Source organism: Leiobunum rupestre, chromosome 2 (genome assembly GCF_980474605.1).
Source record: "Leiobunum rupestre chromosome 2, qqLeiRupe1.1.hap1, whole genome shotgun sequence".
NCBI classification, from domain to species: domain Eukaryota; kingdom Metazoa; phylum Arthropoda; class Arachnida; order Opiliones; family Sclerosomatidae; genus Leiobunum; species Leiobunum rupestre.
The window spans coordinates 54,525,467-54,541,220 of record NC_143385.1 but is presented as its reverse complement, the minus strand read 5'-3'; positions in this window follow the sequence as shown (position 1 = coordinate 54,541,220).

Genomic DNA, 15,754 nt, shown 5'->3' with positions numbered 1-15,754 from the left:
GAACCAACTTTCTAACACTTACGGTTCTCGCGTTAAGCCCAGTTCACAAATGATAACCATAATTTTTTAACGCTGATTTCTCACTCCGACTTAAATCCTGTGGTCCAAACTAACTAGTCTAATGGAACGAAGGATACCGAACAATGTTGACGATTTTAGAAATATAGTACACGACGTCTTAGACCGTTTGCCAGCTCAATACTTGTGCTCTTTGACCAGTTCCTTTCGTCGAAGGTTAATGGAGTGCGTGAGGAAGAGATAAAATGCAATTAATAACTAATTAAAACAATTGTGCCATTGTTTTTTGTATTTTGTTTCGCATTTCCTGATAAATCAATAAAGCGTATTTGTCTTTCGTTATTTATTTTCTGTTCTGTTTCAATAATGTGGTAAATTCTACGGCATTTAAGATTTATTAGTTCAATATCCAAAATACCGGAAATGATGTGAAAATGTAGTTTTCGTTTTTGTAAAAAATTCCAGCGCTTCTGTCCGTGAACACGTTTGAAAAATTCACCACCAACCCTCCCCCTATCTCCTGAAAATAGCCTTAATCGAAGAATTTTATCAGTCTCAACACTTTACGGGGTCCTTTAGTTCGCTTCATCCCTCAAAGGATGACTGAGGTATCTCTCAAATCTAAATGCATTGCTCGCGAAGAAGCCTTTATAACCAGACTTTCTAGTATTTAGAACATGCCCTGGTCTAAAATAATACATACTTTCAAACCCGTTCAGCGTTTAGAAATCATAGTTAACATTTCTAGCATTATTTTACCCTTTAGATTAATATTTTTCAAACGTTGTCGAATCACTGTTGCCTTAATAGGGTTGGTTGCTCTTTTCGTAGAAGCAGGGGCGTACCGAAGAGAGTACGTTTGGGTGGGGGGGGAGGTAAGTGAAATTTGCCCAGTAAAAAACAAAGTTTGTCAAGTCGTCTAAGTTTGGATTGTTGTGGTACATTTCAATTTAAATGTTTTGTTAAAATTATAATCGGTGGTGCCATCCGCTGTTAGCGGCGGGAACTATATACTATACAATTGAATTAATGGTACTAATGTACTTTGAAAGTTATAGATGGCGGCACCCGTATAATGATAGAGTTGACGGTTGAGTGCGCCGACTCTAAATTTCAGAATTTGTTTCGCGAAACCACGACTACCGAACGCTGTTATGTCATTCTAGCGGTACTATTCCTAATTCAATGGCGAAAACAGCTTGGCGTCTAGTTATAGCAAAGCCAATTTAAACTCGTACCCTAGATTCGAATACAGAGAGCTTTCCCATTGACGGTTTTGTAACGAAGCGTTTACCCTTTCCCGGCACGTGACCTCAGAAAAATTGGGCTCCATCGATTGCGGTAAGGCGCAAACCGATGGAGACACACTATTTCCTCATCGTGTGTCCCGCTGTAGTAAAAAATAGATACATTTCATCCTGACGAATACTAGTTGTTTAACTGAACTGCTTTGAATAACTGGAATTATTCATACCCAAATATAACATAAACAATTCAAACACTTATTACCGAAATATTAACGTAAGAACAACCGACACTGTATCACACGTTATCTTTACCCAACGCACCTTTAGGAATATTGGCTTGTAAAATTTTCACTTTCCAAAAGAATATCACTATAATATTCACGACTTACCTAATTTACCCTAAGTAAAAAAAACTGTTACATCTCCTATAGAAATTAAAACTAGGTATTTTTAAAAATTTTATACAGATTGCCAATTTAACGTAGAAAAATAACACCCAAATAATAAGGAACAACCGATATTCTCTATCACGCGTCTATCTGCCTTTGAATTTTATAAGGTGCTGTAGGAAAAATGACTATTTAAAACTTTTACCACAAGGCTGAACTAAAGTTCCGACACACTAGCTGCCTAGCATATAAATCAAGTATTGTAAGTTGTACATAAGGAGAAGCAACTACATATAAATCTCAAACATAGTTAATGACTTTAGGAAAGTAACTTGCTGGGAAATTCTAAATGATTTGTTGCAACATCGTTTACAATCGATTTAGTAGTTTTTTAATTAACTAACATATATTTTTATTTTGCCAAGTCCACTTCGATTTGCCAACTCTACAAAGCTTTGGGGGGAGCCTCCCCCCGGTCCCCCCAAAGGTACGTCCCTACATAGAAGGCCGAGGGATCAACTCCTTGGCCTGCCTCTGATCATCCGTCTCAAGCCAAAGCTTGACCTGTCTTATCAGGATTGACGATGAGGCCAACTTCCCTACACCAGCCTTCCACAGAGATGGCAGCTTTCCTGATCATAGCTGAAATGGCTCCTGGGAACTTCCCATGAATAATCATTGCGACATCGGCAGCGTAACCAAGACGAGACAGCCATCCCTGTGTAGCTTCACCAAGAGTTCGTACACAACCAGGCCCCACATAAGTCTCTGTATTTGTACCCCGCTGCTCCGCTTTAAGCACTACAGTGGCCCACAACACAGGCAGGGGTGAAAGCTTGAGTGACCCTCAGCGCAGTGGCGTAACTAGGGATCCGCAGAGCCCGCGACCGTGGGGGGGGGCATGACATTTTCACTAAATAGGGGCCCTTTCGTCTTAAGAATTAATTTTTTTGCTACAAAAATTGTACTAATGCTTGATAACCAATAAAAAAGTTTTTTTTTATAAAGGGCCCTTTTGATATCCTGGGGGTGGGGGGCAAACGTTGTCGTTACACCACTGCCTCAGCGATTCGCCAAGCAAGGAGGCCGTCGCGACCGGATCCATAGACACAACGTATCATTGATAGCGAAACGTTTAGCAGCCTTAAGAATGACAGCCTTAGAGACTCGATGTCTACAAAAACAGCTTACGCTATTTCTTTGAACTCAAGGCAATTAATTATGCCAATAAGTGTAGTCTCAGTAGATTTGCCCTTTTTTAGACATATTGAGCGTCAGCGAGGGGTTTAACACTCAAAACCTCCTCTCTATTTTGTCTATCAACTAATTTCTTCAAGACCTCTAGAAGAAATGAAATTAGACTGATTGTTCTAAATGCCTTAGCCTCGAGATAACTAGTTTTCCCGGGCTTAGGAATAAAGATAACCTTTGAATGCTTCCAAGAGCTCAGTATATTTTTTAAGGACTTTCGAAGTCCCCCTTTCCGCCCCTCCATCCATTGGATGAAGTTCTTGCCACAGATAGAAGTGACTACTCTCCAACGGTTCGAATTGAGCTTGTTGTTGTAAAGGAACAACCTCTTAAGAAGGACTTCTGTAGCTTTCGTCCAGACATCCTTAGTCCATTTCATATGGAAATTATCAACCGGAAATACATTATTTTTATCTATTGAAATCTTAAGTAGTTCCGGTAAAAATACAATGGACTATCCGACAACTTTAATGAGATTCTCAAAATATGCTGGTATAAAATTAGGGGCTATAAAAATGTCTGGGAAACATACCAAATTAAACCTTGTTTTTATTTTTTTGGTTTTACCGATTTACCAATTCAAGAAACTTAATTTAACTGAATACCATTGCCCTTTTAATTTTTTTTTATTTTTGATAAAAGTGAACTTTTTCCATTGCGTTTCTAAGTTTTTAAGTCCAAAACGACCATCTGTAGTATCTTGAAACACGGTCTTACTGTGAAGATAATGTCTAGCCGGTCCACAAATCAAACAGCCACTTTGAAACCTCTACGGGATAGCTTATTATAGTCGAACTGAAATAAAATTTACCAATTTCTTTGTTACAAATCTGTAATCGCGTCTTGTAAGAAAAACTGTTTCTGAAAGGAAAGTATATAGATATATTTATTTAAAGTTTTTTCTTTCAGGGCATTAATGCAACTATGTTCCTAATGATCGTTTACATAAGACGTTATACCAAGTATCTCAATTTTTTGGTTTCTCCATTTTAATCCAAAGGTTTTATCACTTCTACTTTTCCATGCTCGAAGCCAAAGAGAGAGGGGGATGGACACAAAGCTGTTGCTTGGCTCCCGCCGTTCACCCGCTCCTTTCCCCCATTGCGTTCCTCCCTTAATCACCAGAATTTCTAATCACCAGATTCTCTCTCTCGTTCACCAGCTGCTTTCCCCCATCCCCATTCACTGGATACTTTATCTCTCTCGTTCACCAGCTCCTTTCCCCCACCCCCATTCACTGGATACTTTATCTCTCTCGTTCACCAGCTGCTTTCCCCCGTTGCTATCCCCACTCGCTGGAAGGACATAAAACTCTTTTCCCCCATTCAGTGGTTCCGTCAACCCTCCATTCACTGGCTCCTTTCCCCCTTCCAACCCTCCGCATTCTCCAAAATCAGTTTTCCTCGTGCAGATATCTGGAGATTAGATGTTACCCGTTTGCTTTTCCCCAATCACCAGAAATTCTTTTCGCTTCCAAACCCTTTTAATTTCTAGGATATAAGCAATAATAACAAGTTATTTAAATTAAATTACAGTACCCAAAATTGGACCGCCAGTTTATTATTCTTTTTAGGGGAATCTCTATGGGAGTTTAACATTACAATAAAGCTAAAAGGTCCAGTTTGGGGTACATTTGGTCCGAAATGGGGTACATAGGGCCGAAAATGGTGACTTTGGTCGTTTTCAGGGTACATTTGGTCCATTTTGGGGTACATCAGAATTGCAGTTGGAAAAACGACGAGCCGTAATTTTTTCCACCCTTCCCTAAACTCCTTAAATTTATCGCTATAATTCCGAAACTCTATAATTTCTTTATCACTTCCGAACCCCCTTAATTTCTAGAATATAATTAATAAGGACAAGTTATTTAAATTTAATTTTTATTTTAGAACTTTTGTTTACATGATTACTACTAATCCGATATTATATATATATAATCCGTTTAAATCGTAATTTATCTATATAATTGTAATTAATTCGACATTTAAAGGGTTGAAACGAACTACCTTCAGCAACTTGTATAAATAATTTAATTAAAAATTCTAACTCACGTATTTGTAGTGTCTAACAGCAGTACCATTTATCACAAGAGGGACAGTCACAATCGTCGTCTTCTTCTTCAGGTACAGGTGAGATATATTTGTCAGCAACCGTAGTTGCTTTTGGCGTCGGTGGAATGTCCCATTCTAGCGAGATGTGTTTTTTTTTCCGATGGTGAATTATCCCTAGCCGGACAGTGTGGAAAGAATCTGGCATGTTCAAGTTCTGGTACGTCTCCTGATTTCCATCCTTCTAATACGCCATGGCATTTGTAGCATCTGACTGCGTCGTCTTGTTGAATATAGTAGAATCCAGCCTTCGCTAGTTGCTCCTTAGTGACGTGCGGATTTTTCCAGTGACGAAACGTTTCAAGTCGATACACTTCGATGTCCATAGCTGATCTAGACCAAATACGTTCTATAGTTTCAAATGATACATTCTCTAAGCCTACATTTACCCCTAAGTCTACTAAACCTAATTTTATCAATATGGTTAAATTTCTACGCTAAAATTCTCAATATAAACGCTTTTTTCAATATGCAAATTGTTTTAAATATGTCTAAAAATATAGTCTATTACAAAGAAAAAATAGTTACTTACTTTACGGGTAGAAATCCTTTGTCGAGCTGTAGAAAAGACTGAGCGATCCGTCAGCAGGTCTTTACTCGTCAATGCGCCGTAGAGAAATGACGCATGGAAGATTAATTTATTCCTATCTTGTTGAGAATAATTCATCACGTGATCTAAACTTCAAATAACCCTCAAATTCTATTGGCTGTCTCTCTCTGACAGTTTAAACTGCCTCTAATGATTGGCGGCACATATTAACCCACTTGAGTATTTGGAAAAAACCCTTTGCTACTCGAAGGAGAGTTTTGGAAATATCACGTTGACGATATCAAAATCGAGCTCTCACTTGAAAATGTTTACGGAAAACAATCCTCTTGGAAAATTGAGTTACGTAGAAGATTGCTAAAAAATGGCTAAGTGTTATGTTTTTTTTCAATAATGAGTCTTATTTTTTAAATTTTAAAGTATTTATTAAGAGTGAAAAATCCCATGACTACACTGACGGCATATCTTAAGTACCGGTGGAAAAAAAACCATTGCTCAAAGTTCAGTTATCTTATTAAACGTGCGCGTGCACAGAAAAATGAACGAGTCACGTGATAGTAACTTAATTTCTACGTTAATCTTACCCCTACTAGGCCTAATTTCTGTCTAATACATTTCCAATATATATATAAAAGAATGCCTAAAAATTTCATTTTAAATATAATAAAATAGCCTAGCTGATTATTATTATTATTATTATTATTATAACTTACTTTTCAGCGTGACCTTCAATGACTATTCCCAATGCTAAGACTCTTTATTGAGATAACGAAAACTGTAACTAAGAATTGATTCCCATGACTACACTGACGGCATATCTTAAGTACCAGTGGAAAAAAATCCATTGCTCAAAGTTCAGTTATCTTATTAATCGGGTGCGCGCGCACAGAAAATGAAAGTCACGTGAGAATCGGTACGTCACTGAAAATAGTGGAAGTGTCATCACTAGAGTTCTTTTATCAATATATTTAATTAAGGATTATTTCAAAGTTTAGATGGCGCCATGGTTCTCAAAGCAGTGATATTAAAAGATCTCAACGGGTGGAATTGGAGAAACGCTAAAAATATTCTCGACATATTCATTCTCCCTGAGTATAAATAAATAAATAAATAAATACATTCTTGGCGTAGTAGTAGGATTTTAAGAAAAAAATTAAATACGGAAAATCAATTATTTTATTTTAAAGGTTTTGTGATTTCCCACCAAACAATTTCAACATCTTCAATGTAGGCTATCACACTCAGGGGCATCTCAAAAATCTTTTCCTCTGATCTCCTAGTTTCTGCCTCTGTCTTTAGTATTTATAAATATTTTCCTATCCATAAACCATTTCCTAACTGGTGGACTTTGATAACACTAAAATTTTACTTATAATAATATGCTGAAATACATTTTCCAATACGCAAAAAAATAAAGCTAGACCTAAAAACCTGTAAAGTGTAAATAGTTAAGACTAAATTTCTAAGCCTAACCCATGAAAGTACATTTTCCGTAAATCATATCCTAACATGAATGCATTTGTTAAGAATAAATGTTTTTTTTTAAAAATATGCTAATTAATTTCGTAAACAAGCATAAATTTTAGTTCGCCCTTCCTCCAAAATATCTAATAGAGCTAGTACATTCTCGAAAAATATACATGTTCTTGGGGAATAAGAGACGTTTTTTATCAAAGTAAGCCAAGTTTAAAGCTTATTGTCATTGGTTCCATAACAAAAACCACATTGTAACGTGATAATGGCTGCTCACTAATCCCAATTCCATGTGAAACTCTTTCAGTTTCTTTAAGTTCCTTTTGAGTTTCAAAATAGGGTTTTTGAAATAGATTTTTCCTATTTCATTAAATATAAGTATTAAAATTAGAATTGCTTCATTAAATTATGCATTTGTACTGTACTGTACACAATGACTGCATTTGAAATTGCATAACATAAAAACATAGTTTTAAAAAAAAATATATCAAGGTTTTCAATTCAGTTAAAAATAATTATATTAGATGTATTGTGTTTATATTTTTAACTTAATTGCATTGATGTTTTAAAAGCAAACCTCGGGCCTAAGAAACAGGCAAAGTGTAAATTGCTAAGACTGAATTTCTAACTCTAATAATGTGTAAATCAATTATACAATTATCTATTCATAAGTGTTAGAGACTTTATTACAATGAAATAAAACCATGTAGAAATGTATATGATATAAATTTAAGAAAACTCAAACATTCGACAGACATAACTTTTCTGTTTTAAATCTACAATTTTATTATTCTTTCTTATCATTTTTTTATACAACCATTTGTTTTTATATAGATAACCTGAGGACGGCTATAATATGAACATATACCTAAAAAAAATCGGGGATTAAACAAAAACAACCTTAAGTTTACTATTTTTATATATTCACACGTCCTCAATTATGCAAATTTTATATTAACATTTCTACTATACATATTTCTCAATTAATATTTACATAAATAATTATTTTTTATATAAAATCGTACAATTCTATCAGAACTTAAACCGGAAGATTCAGGCATATAATTTCCAAAAACACAAACTACATTTGGAGTACTAATATTTATACTCACACAATTATATTTCACCATCTTTTAAACTTTCAAATACTGCCAAGTGTTCGTCGCATATTTTTGTACTTCTCAAGGTGTTAAAGAAAAAGTGGTTCACACCAGAGCAAACTTTTTTCAATTGATAAAGCATTTCACTCCCCGAAACTGTCACTTGCTGACAATGTACAAATTTGGGCTTACGGGATTTCAAGTAATTTAAAATCCACGATTTTCCTTCATTTCCATCTTTTCCTATTACAAATATTATTTTTCTGTCTGAGAGAATTAAATGTTCCAATAAACTTTTTTGCCATGGTCTAAGTTCTATATCTTTGTTTATTCGTTTATGGGTTTTCATTTGTTCCACCCAAGCACTTGTCAAATTTCCAAAGAGAGGCGATGGTAGTCCAGATCGAGCAACGGCTTCTGCGCGGACTCGTTGTTTATCAATTTCCGCTTCTACTTTGCCTAAGTTTACTTTGAGTGGGCTTAGACTGCAACGTCTAATATGTCGACTCAGTTGTGATTTAAACGATTTATTGCACGTTGTACACGACGTACGTTTACATTTATGGGTTCTTAATCTATAGCTACGTATTCGTTTCTCGCAACTTGGACACTGAATATATTTGTTTCGACCCATTTTGAATATATTCAAAGGAGACAAACACGTACGTTTTACTCGAACCAAGTTTATTCATAAACTGTTATCGATTTTTGTGGGATCTCCGTATATAAAGTATAAAATGTGGGTTCTGAGGGTAGAAATAATATCAGCCCTATTTTGATTTTCTTCCAAGTTAAGTGTTTCAGATAACGTTTACTTATTCCACACCTTCATTCCATTTTTTTTTACATTAATTTGATATAACCTTGTATCTTCCAACAATTCAGTTTTATGCTATGTACAATTCCCTTATTCATTACATCATTCCAAATTTAGCCTAATTCATACACAGGCGTTGATCTTCTGAAATGGATATTCCAATAAAAACCTTTTCTTATATCATCGCTTCTAATTAATCTGAATGTTGTCAATATAAAAAACGAAATGGAATAATTAAGTAAATAAGCATAAATTTTAGATCGCCTTTCCTCCAAATATCTAATAGCTCTAGTACATTCTCGATAAATATGCAAGTTCTTGTGAATAAGAGACGTTTTTTATCATGGGATCTCCGTATATAAAGTATAAAATGTGGGTTCTGAGGGTAGAAATAATATCAGCCCTATTTTGATTTTCTTCCAAGTTAAGTGTTTCAGATAACGTTTACTTATTCCACACCTTCATTCCATTTTTTTTTTACATTAATTTGATATAACCTTGTATCTTCCAACAATTCAGTTTTATGCTATGTACAATTCCCTTATTCATTACATCATTCCAAATTTAGCCTAATTCATACACAGGCGTTGATCTTCTGAAATGGATATTCCAATAAAAACCTTTTCTTATATCATCGCTTCTAATTAATCTGAATGTTGTCAATATAAAAAACGAAATGGAATAATTAAGTAAATAAGCATAAATTTTAGATCGCCTTTCCTCCAAAATATCTAATAGCTCTAGTACATTCTCGATAAATATGCAAGTTCTTGTGAATAAGAGACGTTTTTTATCATGGGATCTCCGTATATAAAGTATAAAATGTGGGTTCTGAGGGTAGAAATAATATCAGCCCTATTTTGATTTTCTTCCAAGTTAAGTGTTTCAGATAACGTTTACTTATTCAACACCTTCATTCCATTTTTTTTTACATTAATTTGATATAACCTTGTATCTTCCAACAATTCAGTTTTATGCTATGTACAATTCCCTTATTCATTACATCATTCCAAATTTAGCCTAATTCATACACAGGCGTTGATCTTCTGAAATGGATATTCCAATAAAAACCTTTTCTTATATCATCGCTTCTAATTAATCTGAATGTTGTCAATATAAAAAACATCATATGTTTTATTTAAATATAAAGAATAAACACTGGTAAGGTTAAGGTTAGAGTGAAATGGAATAATTAAGTAAATAAGCATAAATTTTAGATCGCCTTTCCTCCAAAATATCTAATAGCTCTAGTACATTCTCGATAAATATACAAGTTCTTGTGAATCAGAGACGTTTTTTATCAAATAATCATAGATTAAAAACTTTGCTCAACGAAAAACTAAATAACGATAAATAATGTACAATTAATTTATTAAATAACGAGAAAATGTCTTATGGTAATAAAAAAATAAAACAAGCAATTAATTAATCATTAAAAGTAAATTATTATCAATTTGATGATTGTTTAAGGATATCGATTAGGATCAATGTTTGTACTACAGTGTTCATATCCGAAATGAAGTTAAATGAAATAATTAAGTAAACAAGCATAAATTTTAGATCGCCCTTCCTCCAAAATGTCCAATAGAGCTAGTACATTCTCGATAAATATACATGTGCTTGTGGAATAAGAGACGTTTTTTTATCAAAGTAAGCCAAGTTTAAAGCTTATTGTAATTGGTTCCATAACAAAAACCACATTGTAACGTAATAATGGTTACCTCTATCTGTAAACTTATCAAGATAAGAAATGGCAAATAACTAGATAATTATGTATTAATTTTTTTTAATAAGTTAAGAATCATTAATTTTAGTTGGTCTATATATATATCTCTCTCTCTCTCTCACTTAAAGAAATCTTATTGTAATAAGCTTAAAAATTTAGGAATAAACTTATATTATAGGATGAAGAAAAGTCAATAGACATTTATTTGTAAATTATTCGCAATTTTATTTATTTATTTATTTATAAAACGAACTACAGTTCGGTCTCTGGGAGGCTTTGGGTAATGACAGCATCCCATGAAATCGAACTCCACGCACTCCTCCTGTCGTCGGCTGCGCTTTGACCCTCTTCTTCCACAGTACGTACAACGAAGATGGGGCAGGAAATCCGTTATCAGATGCCCGGGGATGTGTTTGGTATAGACATTACCATGACGAAAAATTACACTCCTTTGATAATGCTCGCACTCTCTGCCCCAGCAAAAGAAGAGTCCTCCGCCTCTTACTGTCAATTCTTCTGTACATTCGCCACAATGAAAGCAAATCATAGATTCGGTTGTCGTACCGACGTACTCTTCTCCGGATGCCAATTTTATGGAAATATGGTCCATTTACTATACAACCGAATCTTTGATTTGCTTTACAGATAGAGGTAACCATTATTACGTTATAATGTGGTTTTTGTTATGGAACCAATGACAATAAGCTTTAAACTTGGCTTACTTTGAAAAAAAAAGTCTCTTATTCCCCAAGAACATGTATATTTATCGAGAATGTACTAGAGCTATTAGATATTTTGGAGGAAAGGCGATCTAAAATTTATGCTTATTTACTTAATTATTCCATTTCGTTTTTTATATTGACAACATTCAGATTAATTAGAAGCGATGATATAAGAAAAGGTTTTTATTGGAATATCCATTTCAGAAGATCAACGCCTGTGTATGAATTAGGCTAAATTTGGAATGATGTAATGAATAAGGGAATTGTACATAGCATAAAACTGAATTGTTGGAAGATACAAGGTTATATCAAATTTATGTAAAAAAAAATGGAATGAAGGTGATGAATAAGTAAACGTTATCTGAAACACTTAACTTGGAAGAAAATCAAAATAGGGCTGATATTATTTCTACCCTCAGAACCCACATTTTATACTTTATATACGGAGATCCCATGATAAAAAACGTCTCTTATTCACAAGAACTTGTATATTTATCGAGAATGTACTAGAGCTATTAGATATTTTGGAGGAAAGGCGATCTAAAATTTATGCTTATTTACTTAATTATTCCATTTCACTCTAACCTTAACCTTACCAGTGTTTATTCTTTATATTTAAATAAAACATATGATGTTTTTTTTATATTGACAATATTCAGATTAATTAGAAGCGATGATATAAGAAAAGGTTTTTATTGGAATAACCATTTCAGAAGATCAACGCCTGTGTATGAATTAGGCTAAATTTGGAATGATGTAATGAATAAGGGAATTGTACATAGCATAAAACTGAATTGTTGGAAGATACAAGGTTATATCAAATTAATGTAAAAAAAAATGGAATGAAGGTGTGGAATAAGTAAACGTTATCTGAAACACTTAACTTGGAAGAAAATCAAAATAGGGCTGATATTATTTCTACCCTCAGAACCCACATTTTATACTTTATATACGGAGATCCCATGATAAAAAACGTCTCTTATTCACAAGAACTTGTATATTTATCGAGAATGTACTAGAGCTATTAGATATTTTGGAGGAAAGGCGATCTAAAATTTATGCTTATTTACTTAATTATTCCATTTCACTCTAACCTTAACCTTACCAGTGTTTATTCTTTATATTTAAATAAAACATATGATGTTTTTTTATATTGACAATATTCAGATTAATTAGAAGCGATGATATAAGAAAAGGTTTTTATTGGAATATCCATTTCAGAAGATCAACGCCTGTGTATGAATTAGGCTAAATTTGGAATGATGTAATGAATAAGGGAATTGTACATAGCATAAAACTGAATTGTTGGAAGATACAAGGTTATATCAAATTAATGTAAAAAAAAATGGAATGAAGGTGTGGAATAAGTAAACGTTATCTGAAACACTTAACTTGGAAGAAAATCAAAATAGGGCTGATATTATTTCTACCCTCAGAACCCACATTTTATACTTTATATACGGAGATCCCATGATAAAAAACGTCTCTTATTCACAAGAACTTGTATATTTATCGAGAATGTACTAGAGCTATTAGATATTTTGGAGGAAAGGCGATCTAAAATTTATGCTTATTTACTTAATTATTCCATTTCACTCTAACCTTAACCTTACCAGTGTTTATTCTTTATATTTAAATAAAACATATGATGTTTTTTTATATTGACAATATTCAGATTAATTTGAAGCGATGATATAAGAAAAGGTTTTTATTGGAATAACCATTTCAGAAGATCAACGCCTGTGTATGAATTAGGCTAAATTTGGAATGATGTAATGAATAAGGGAATTGTACATAGCATAAAACTGAATTGTTGGAAGATACAAGGTTATATCAAATTAATGTAAAAAAAAATGGAATGAAGGTGATGAATAAGTAAACGTTATCTGAAACACTTAACTTGGAAGAAAATCAAAATAGGGCTGATATTATTTCTACCCTCAGAACCCACATTTTATACTTTATATACGGAGATCCCACAAAAATCGATAACAGTTTATGAATAAACTCGGTTCGAGTAAAACGTACGTGTTTGTCTCCTTTGAATATATTCAAAATGGGTCGAAACAAATATATTCAGTGTCCAAGTTGCGAGAAACGAATACGTAGCTATAGATTAAGAACCCATAAATGTAAACGTACGTCGTGTACAACGTGCAATAAATCGTTTAAATCACAACTGAGTCGACATATTAGACGTTGCAGTCTAAGCCCACTCAAAGTAAACTTAGGCAAAGTAGAAGCGGAAATTGATAAACAACGAGTCCGCGCAGAAGCCGTTGCTCGATCTGGACTACCATCGCATCTCTTTGGAAATTTGACAAGTGCTTGGGTGGAACAAATGAAAACCCATAAACGAATAAACAAAGATATAGAACTTAGACCATGGCAAAAAAGTTTATTGGAACATTTAATTCTCTCAGACAGAAAAAAAAATATTTGTAATAGGAAAAGATGGAAATGAAGGAAAATCGTGGATTTTAAATTACTTGAAATCCCGTAAGCCCAAATTTGTACATTGTCAGCAAGTGACAGTTTCGGGGAGTGAAATGCTTTTTCAATTGAAAAAAGTTTTCTCTGGTGTGAACCACTTTTTCTTTAACACCTTGAGAAGTACAAAAATATGCGACGAACACTTGGCAGTATTTGAAAGTTTAAAAGATGGTGAAATATAATTGTGTGAGTATAAATATTAGTACTCCAAATGTAGTTTGTGTTTTTGGAAATTATATGCCTGAATCTTCCGGTTTAAGTTCTGATAGAATTGTACGATTTTATATAAAAAATAATTATTTATGTAAATATTAATTATGAAATATGTATAGTAGAAATGTTAATATAAAATTTAAATAATTGAGGACGTGTGAATATATAAAAATAGTAAACTTAAGGTTGTTTTTGTTTAATCCCCGATTTTTTTTCGGTATATGTTCATATTATAGCCGTCCTCAGGTTATCTATATAAAAACAAATGGTTGTATAAAAAAATGATAAGAAAGAATAATAAAATTGTTGATTTAAAACAGAAAAGGTATGTCTGTCGAATGTTTGAGTTTTCTTAAATTTATATCATATACATTTCTACATGGTTTTATTTCATTGTAATAAAGTCTCTAACACTTATGCATAGATAATTGTATAATTGATTTTCACATTATTAGAGTTAGAAATTTAGTCTTAGCAATTTACACTTTGCCTGTTTCTTAGGCCCGAGGTTTGCTTTTAAAACATCAATGCAATTAAGTTAAAAATATAAACACAATACATCTAATATAATTATTTTTAACTGAATTGAAAACCTTGATATTTTTTTTTTTAAAACTGTGTTTTTATGTTATACAATTTCAAATGCAGTCATTGTGTACAGTACAGTGCAAATGCATAATTTAATGAAGCAATTCTAATTTTAATACTTATATTTAATGAAATAGGAAAAATCTATTTCAAAAACCCTATTTTGAAACTCAAAAGGAACTTAAAGAAACTGAAAGAGTTTCACATGGAATTGGGATTAGTGAGCAGCCATTATCACGTTACAATGTGGTTTTTGTTATGGAACCAATGACAATAAGCTTTAAACTTGGCTTACTTTGATAAAAAACGTCTCTTATTCCCCAAGAACATGTATATTTTTCGAGAATGTACTAGCTCTATTAGATATTTTGGAGGAAGGGCGAACTAAAATTTATGCTTGTTTACGAAATTAATTAGCATATTTAAAAAAAACATTTATTCTTAACAAATGCATTCATGTTAGGATATGATTTACGGAAAATGTACTTTCATGGGTTAGGCTTAGAAATTTAGTCTTAACTATTTACACTTTACAGGTTTTTAGGTCTAGCTTTATTTTTTTGCGTATTGGAAAATGTATTTCAGCATATTATTATAAGTAAAATTTTAGTGTTATCAAAGTCCACCAGTTAGGAAATGGTTTATGGATAGGAAAATATTTATAAATACTAAAGACAGAGGCAGAAACTAGGAGATCAGAGGAAAAGATTTTTGAGATGCCCCTGAGTGTGATAGCCTACATTGAAGATGTTGAAATTGTTTGGTGGGAAATCACAAAACCTTTAAAATAAAATAATTGATTTTCCGTATTTAATTTTTTTCTTAAAATCCTACTACTACGCCAAGAATGTATTTATTTATTTATTTATTTATACTCAGGGAGAATGAATATGTCGAGAATATTTTTAGCGTTTCTCCAATTCCACCCGTTGAGATCTTTTAATATCACTGCTTTGAGAACCATGGCGCCATCTAAACTTTGAAATAATCCTTAATTAAATATATTGATAAAAGAACTCTAGTGATGACACTTCCACTATTTTCAGTGACGTACCGATTCTC